Consider the following 9,090-nt stretch of genomic DNA (forward strand, 5'->3'; position numbering starts at 1 on the left):
CATACCTACATGTATGACCTATTATCTATCTACTACTTTTGGATGAGAATTTTTTTGTAGTTTGCTTTAAAAGTAAGCAGAGATGGAGATTTCACACAGTGTCGAAGGCCTTTTGTAGGTCCAGCATGACCACCATGCCGCAGTATTTGCCCGTGTCCACCTCTTGTTTGATTGGAATTCGTAGATTAGATTTTTTTCCGCTAGGTACTTTTCGACCTGTTCGTAGACAATTTTTTCCATGACTTTCGAGATGGAGGTGAGAATAGAAACAGGGCGGTAGTTGCCTGGGTCTAATTTGCTGCCCTTTTTGTGCAGAGGGAACACCCTCGCAATTTTGAAGTCCTTGGGGACGTGTCCCTGTTTTATGGAGAGGTTTATTATGTGTGTGATGACTGGGGTGATGGCGGCTGCTGAGTCTCTGAGGAATTTGGAGGGGATGTTGTCATGGCGGGAGCATGTCTATGTTCCCCGGGTCCTATGTTCCCCGGGTTCTATGTTCCCCGCTTTGATTGATTGAACATTTTATACCACCAGCCCTGATTCCAAACTCTAACCTTAACCAGTTCGAAAGAGGGCCTAAGCTTAACCGTTCGAAACAAGGCGGACATTAATAATTAATAAAATAATAAACATTTATAAAATGTTCAATCTATTAATCAATCAAAGCGGGGAACATAGAACCCGGGGAACATAGGGATGATCCCGTCATGGCCAGTGGCCTTGTTAGGTTGGAGGGCGCTCAGTTTTTTGAGTACCTCATCATGTTGTTACCATTTCCAGCTTGAAGTCGTCCTTGTGGACCCCTAGGTTTTTGTAGTAAGCTACTATGTGTTCTACCCCATAAAGCCCTGAGTGGGAGGGTAGTTTGTTTACCAGTGTTGTGGGCGTGGCTATGTTTGTGAAGAAATTTTTTAAGTAATTGGCTACATCCAGCTTGTCTGTGATGAGCGTGTTGTCCGTTTTTATGTTTATGTTTGAGATTCTGGTTTTAAGTTTTTTACTGCTGCCTAGTTGATTATTGAGTAATTTCCAAAGTTTGCGTGGTTTGTTTTTGTTTTCCTCAGTTTTGTCAATACAGACCCTCTCCCATTGGCGGTGCACAGGCATCATCCACACTTTCACAATTTCCCCGCAGAATTGTCTAGTTTTTTATTATTGTTTATTTTCAATTTATGTTCGAAATAAATAAACGCATTCATTCAAGGTGGCCTCACGCGGATCTCACAGCTGTGCCCGCACAGTGCAATACTCCAATTCAGCCATTGGGTGGGTGGCGCTGCTGAGCGGCCCTGAGAGCGCCGCTGGCTCTGCGGCTCTGCGGCTCTGCAGCTGCATACTATTGGTTTGTTTCCCCAATACCAAGATGGCGGCGGTCTCGTGACGTCAGAGTGTCTTCGAGACGACGCCGGCTGACGTCTTCCCGCTGGCTTTTCCGCCACACTTGAAACATCCCGGTGATGATCTCTGGAGGCGCGTTTAGGATTCTAAGTTAAAATGATGAACAACAAGCCGTCATAGTCCGACATTAATGATAGCTTCTATAGTAACAACAACAGCGTATATTGCACTGTCTCCAAGCAGCCACGTCCTGTCCTCCACACAGCACGGGAGTGTATCATGTCCCTGCTGCCTCCAGAGAAAGCCTCCGAGCTGAAGCACATCATTCACAACCATCTGATCAAGGTGAGGGATTGATTGATTGAATGATTGATTGAAATTTGTATTAACAGATTGCAGAAGGGAGTGACTGCGGAAAAGTCTTTCACTTTTGCGTGGTCAAACCAGCCGCTCCTGTTTTTATTCGAGTGCGCGATTAGTTCTACAGGTTTACGTGAATTCATTTAAAACAACCCTGGGAAGCTGTTGTAATGAACCGAAGTTACTTTCGAATACAGTCAATCAATAGGCCGTTTCGTATGTGCAGTATATTATTGAATATCGAATCAATAGGACGTTTCGTATCATGTGCAGTAACAGTATTATATATTCGACCACTAAAGCCACAGACAATTCCACCGAGGAACACTTCCGGTGAGGATTTCAAAGTAAAGGATGGCATGTGGGTAATTTCTATTATTTGCGATTGAGGAACAGGGTAATTTATGAGAATATTGTTAGGACTTATTGCTTCATACACTTGTTGCACAAATACTATCAACTACTTTTACTGTGTACTTTTTGAGAATGGCAAAATTCCCCCCAGAGAAGGAGCATTTGATGTTGGATAAAAAACATTTATTCCATATAAGTAGTTTATGACACTGCCATGTTTGTACTTACTACTTCTTAAGACTACTTGCACAAATAATATGAAGTACTTTTACTGTGTACTTTTTGAGTAATTTCATTTTCAAAGTCCTCTCCATAGAACAAGCATGAGCATTTTCGACTAACTTTGATTTGGGATAAAAACCATTTCTTCCATGAGTAGTTTATGAAACTGCCATGATGGTTGTACTTAGTACTTCTTAGACTACTTGTACAAATAATATGAACTACTTTTACTGTGTAATTTGATTTTCAAAGTCCTCAAGAATGAGCATTTTCGACTAACTTTTTAATGTGGGATAAAAACCATTTCTTCCATAAGTAGTTTCTGAAACTGCCGTCTTGTTTACATCATCAGGGTCCCCCATTTTCAATTCATAGTGACATTTATGACATACAGGACATACAGATAGACAGTACTGATACATCTATACATTTATGACATCAGATTTACAAATACAGTAAGGTTTGTGATACAAAAATAGTCAAAAAAATAGAGTATATACATTTGACAACTCCATCTAACGTTGCTGTGGTCCTGAGACTAACGGTTGTTCACCTAACGTAAACGAACAGACGTTGGAATACATTATAATTGCTTCACTCCTCATAGTTAGCTAACGTTAACTAGGTATTAGGCTTGGGCGGTATCACTTTTTTCATACCGTTATACCTTGATTACATAATACCCCGGTGTACGGTATTGAACGGTATGACTTTCATTTTCATCAGCGGGGGGGGGGGGGGGGGGGGCAACCCGTGTTACCAAGTAAACAAATCGCGTAGATGGCCAGTTAGCCCGCAGCATCCGAGTGCTACTATCATTAGCTCTCAGAATGGTAGCCACTAGACAGAAGCCTGCAGCATCCTAGTAATACTAACGTTAACTCTCAGAACGGCTTGAATTGAAAATGGGGGACCCTGATGTAAACAAGACGAAAGTCTTTCTCTGGTCTGCATCCCCTTAACAATTGTGTGTATTGAGCCGTACTGTGTTGTACCCATTCTGCAATCTGGTAATAAAAATGTCAATCAATCAATCAATCAATCAATGTGGTTCTGAGACCAACGTTTGTTAACCTAACGTAAACTAACAGACGTTGGAATACATTATAATTGCTTTAACTTACTCCTCATAGTTAGCTAACGTTAACTAGGTAGCCAGCTGATATTTGAGTATGAACTGCTTCCTATTTGAATGGCTAGCTATGAATTCTAGTAAAACAGGCAATGCATGCTAAATTAAATGGCAATGTCATCTTTCGTTGGTTTGGATCAGTAATAGGAGGCTTGTTTACTCTGAGAGTCGGGTGTGTGTGGTTGTAGCAGGGTAGGAATTATTATTTGAAGACCCCAAGATAACCAAGTACCATTGTGTTTACAGATACATGTGTGAAAATCTTCTCAAAACTCATAACTCATAAATAATAGTACTGTATATTTGTATATCTGGTATGTCATAAATGTCTGGATGTAACAGTACTGTCTGTATGTCATGTCATGTATGTCGTATATGAATTGGAAAATGGGGGACCCTGATGTAAACAAGAAGATGAAAGTCTTTCTCTGGTCTGCATCCCCTTAACAATTGTGTGTATTGAGCCGTACTGTATTGTACACATTCTGCAATCTGTCAATCAAAACCTTATAATAATAATAATAATAATAATAATAATAATAATAATAATAATAATAATAATAATAATAATAACTTGTACTTTATTGTCCCAGAGGGGACATTATTTATCAGCATTTGATCCTCCTATAACCACCTGGGAGCAGTGCGCTGCCACAAGCAGCTAGGGCTTCAGTGTCTTGCTCAAGGACACACCAACAACACGACACGCTCCACCCTACCAACACCGTTCTCTAGGGCTGTCCCCGACTAAGGATTTGGATGGTCGACTATGATTGGCCAACATTTGCTGTTAGTCGACTATTGGTCGACTAAAAAAAAAAAAAAAAAAAAGTATAATATTTTTAATATTGAAAAAAAAAAAGTTTACATTTTGTATCATTCCATTTGGGCTGTGGGCGGTGCTTAATGTCTGAAGGAGTCGACTGAAGGCTTCTTGTCCTCTGCAAAAGCATGCAATTGGTCCACTGATGGTGGATACATCTTGATATTTGTCTAGTCTAGTGTGTTCATTAGATGGGTGAAATCCTCTTTCAGTGTCTCTGTGCCTGTTTTCGTAGGCAGTTAGCCTCTGGTATGCGTGCCATTAGCGTTAGCCGCGCTTCTAGGCCTCTTTTCTTTTGGAAAGAATGATACAAAAAAAAAATATATATATATATTTATTTTTATTATATTCGACTAAGAGGTTGGCCAGTCGACTACGGCTCCTTTCGACTAATAGGGGTCAGCCCTACCGTTCTCCCTCTTCGGCCACTGCGCTCTGTAACTGTGTCGTTGTTGTTTACAGATGGACATCCACGGGAGGATCCGAGAGGTGCTGGCTGAGACCGTGAGGGAGGACCTGGGTCCCGCGCGGCACACGTTCTCCGAGAGGGACATTCTACACGCTCTGCAGCGCAGGGGCATCGTGGACGACGTGATGAAGGATCTACAGTTCATCAAGGTTTCTGTCCCTTTCTGCTAGACGGACACTCTCTCTTAAAACACTATTCAAGGGGGCGGCTGGGTAGCGCAGTGGAGAATCTCACTCGCCTACCTACCACCGCAGAGACTCTGGGATCGAATCCAGCTGTCAGCGGTACCTCCGGCTTGGTCAGTCGTCCCTTACTAACACAATTGGCAGTGTTAGCGGGTGGGAGGCCGGCGGGGTATGTGGGTGTGTGTCCTGATCGTTGTAAACTGCGGTTCCTACTGGTCGGGTCGGTCCTGGGGGCGCCTGTTCAGCAGGGAGGGGATCGGGGGGAAATAGCGCGAACCTCCGCACGCGTTACGTTCCTCCAGTGAGAGTCCTCGCTGTCCTCTCGGCTGGCTGACTCCACATGTATCAGAGGAGCCAAGTGGTAGTTCTACACCCTCCCCAGGCCGACAGTGGGGCAATGTGCGCAACGACCAGGAAGGGAATTGGCATAAGGACTAAATTGGGATGGGAGGAAAAAATACAGAAAAAGTGAGAAAAAATCAAATACAAATAAAAATAAAACACTATTCAGACTGGCACACGTGGTGTCATGATCGCAAAGGAGACATGAGGGCAATTAGGGGGGAAATGAACGGCAGGTGACGCCACTGAAGAAGTTCTTGACGTGTGCAGTCTGTGCACACCACATTTCGTAAATATCAGGAATGTCAATTTCAGTATTTCAAATGAAATATTTTCTCATGTTTAATGTCAAAACTAACTACATTAGCCTAGCTTAGCATATCCTCTTGGTTGGTTGTACATTACCTTTTTTTAAAGGCAAAATACATCATCGATACCAAAAGGAAAGTTAATTATGTCCAAACATTTCTAAGACCATAAACATGGCAAAGTTGTTGCTCAAATGAGCCTTATGTACTGGTATAAATCATTTGAATATCTTTAATATTCAGTTTGGGGAATCTATTTGTGGTGGACCCTGGACACTGACTGACATTGACCTATTGACCTTTTGCTCATTCACAGTCGCACTGTTTTGCTTTGTGTAGGAAGCGCCAGCAGACCCAGAACCGGGTTCTCCTTCAAAACCTGCCACCCACTTTGTTGACAAAGAGCCGACCCAGTTAAAGAAAAGTAAGTTGTACATAAATTGATGAACCGCTGCCCCTCACGTTGTAATCGATATATATTCTAATGACCCGCCGCCCCTCACGTTCTAATCGATATTCTAATGACCCGCCGCCCCCCACATTGTAATCGATATATATTCGAATGACCCTCACGTTGTAATCGTTGTGATTACTGTGCGTGTGTTCTTATACACTTACGTTGTCACAAGATTACATTACATTCAAATTTATTGTCATCATATGGCACAAGTACAGTACAATTGGTTGATCTAGCGTGAATTGGTACTCGGTAGTACCGATGCAATTCGGTCGGTACTAGGGATGCTCGATATTGGCTTTTTTACAGATACCGATATACCGATATTGTCCAACTCTTAATTTCCGATGCCGATATCAACCGATACCGATATATGCAGGGTTTCCCCCCCCCAAAAAATGGAATAATTTCAGGTAATTAACATTACATATCTCTTGTCGTGGAATTAACACAACATTATGCATACTTTTGACAATAAATTAAATCAGAATTTGTTCTTACTTGCTTGCCTGGGTAAATAAAGGTTATAGAAATGTAAAAAAAATAAATTTGTTTTGAAAACCGATACAGATATTTTCCGATATCACATTTTAATGCCGATATCGGCCGATAATATCGGACATCCCTAGTCGGTCCCCTTAAAAGTACAGAGTTCAGGACCCAACCCTAGTTTCAACGCAGTAAGCTTCCTTAGTCTTTCGACGGACACTTGTGCTCGCTGAATCCAAACATTAGTCTTTGCCCCTTGTGATAAAAACAGGCAATATGCCATGTGTCCTACTAGCTTATTAACCCTTTCACTGCCGCACTACCAAACGGTTAACCCTTCCACTGCCACACTACAGAATGTTAACCCTTTACTATCACACTAAAGTATTCAAAACGGTATACAACGGAAATGTACCAATGGAAAAAAACAATCTTTTTTTTGTACATGTTGACTGCAAGCAAGTCATTGATAAGCGAGGGGTGTTTTAGACCCATAGCCATAATTTAAGATATAGTTTAAGCCTTCGCAAATTTCCCCCAGACCTCCCATTGACTTCCTTATTGGCACGGTAGCCCTATTATGGTCAAAGGGGCGTGGCTCTGAATGTGTTAAGGCCATGCTCAAAACCCACCTATTCGCCATAAACAATCCATGAGCTAGTTTTTGTATTGTAGTATGTGTGGTGTATTTTTTATTTTTTTTTATTGGTCTTTTTCCCCCTCCATTTTCCTCCGATTTTCTCCCCATCCCAATGTTAGTCGTATGCCAATTCTCAGTCCCTTCCTGGTCGCTGCGCACTTACCCCCCACAGTCAGATCATCTGGGAGAGTGGAGGCTACCACGTGCTTCCTCCGACACACGTCCAGCCAATCACCGCTTCTTTTCACCCGGCAGCGCGGATTCTCATTGAGAGGGCGTAGCGTGTGGGAGGACCACACTATCCCCCTCACGTCCAATCCGCGCTTAGCAGGCGCCCCGACCGAACTGTAGGAGTCGCTGTTTACAACGACCCGGACCCACCCCGCCAGCTTCTCCCACCCTCTGATACAGCCAATTGTATCAGTGCAGACGGCCAGCCAAGCTGGTGACAACCCCGGAGCTGTGAGCTGGATTCGAACAGGCAAATCCAGCTCAGCTCCGGGGCTGGTGACGAACGCAATCTCCGCTCGGCCACCTAACCGCCCTATGTGTGGTGTATTCTGTTCTCTTATCTGCTTGGTTGGACTGCATGTATTTATTTCTGTTTTCGTATTGTTCCCGTCTTTTTTTGTTTCTCCGTCTCTCCCGGGATGCGCCCCGGGCCGATGTAACTATTGGTTGAGGGGCGCAATATAAATAAATGTATCATATCGTATGATATCGTGGTCGCCTCCGCCGTCGGTGAGTGAATGCACACTGATGATGAAGGCCGGACGGTCGAAAACGTTTTGTGCGTATTAAAACAAACGATATTCCTCGAGTGCGGTCCCTACCCTTTTTTTCTAGGGATGGCCGATATTATCGGCCGACCGATATTATCGGCCGATATCGGCAGTAAAATGTGATATCGGAAAATATCGGTATCGGTAAAAAACCCCAAAAAAAACAATAACAATATTGCATCCAGTGAAATTATTAGTTACCTGAAATTATTCAGTTTTTTTGGCGGGGAAACCCTGCATATATCGGTATCGGTTGATATCGGTATCGGAAATTAAGAGTTGGACAATATCGGAATATCGGTATCGGTAAAAAAGCCAATATCGAGCATCCCTACTTTTTTCTACTTGTGAAATGTGAGGAACAAATTGTAAAGCGCTTTGGATAAAAGCGATGTATAAATGCACCAGCGTTTACCCTCTGGTTGAGATCTCCCCCTGATGACAATCTTCTCGTCCTCCTTCACAGCCCACATGGACCCGGCACGGAGGCACCTTTACCTGCAGGTGTTGGGCGGTAAGGCCTTTCTGGAGCACCTGCAGGAGGCCGAGCCGCTGCCGGGCCAGGTGTGCTCCACCTTCACGCTCCACCTGCACTTCCGCAACCAGAGGTTCCGCTCCAAGCCGGTGCCGTGTGCCTGCGAGCCGGACCTGCGCGAGGGCTTCCTGCTGGAGGTCCACCGAGACGGCCTGGGTGCGTGGTACACACACACACACACACACACACACACACACACACGCACACGCACACGCACACACACACACACGAGGGCTTCCTGCTGGAGGTCCACAGAGACGGCGTGGGTGCGTGGGTTTCTCTCAACGTCACGATAACATACAGTACATCCACATTCACACACATTCAAACCTGCAGTAAATACATTAAAGGTCCCATGTTTTGCTATTCCTTTCACTATTTGGGCAATTTTACACAATTCCTGTGAGTCTACATCTGTAAGGTTTACATTTTTTTTTTTTTTTAAAGATTTATTTCTTGGCGTTTTATCGCTTTATTTCTACTGGGCAGTCCAGTAGAGAGAGACAGAGGAGGAATGGGAGACAGAGTGGGGGAAGACATTCGGCAAATAACGACGGGTTCGGGAGTCGAACCCAGGTCGGCCGTGTCGCGGCTGAGCGCGCTATGTGGTTCGCCCCAGGTTTAAATTTTTTAAATGCATTGTTTTGCATTTCT

Source organism: Notolepis coatsorum (genome assembly GCF_963971535.1).
Source record: "Notolepis coatsorum genome assembly, chromosome: 19".
NCBI classification, from domain to species: domain Eukaryota; kingdom Metazoa; phylum Chordata; class Actinopteri; order Aulopiformes; family Paralepididae; genus Notolepis; species Notolepis coatsorum.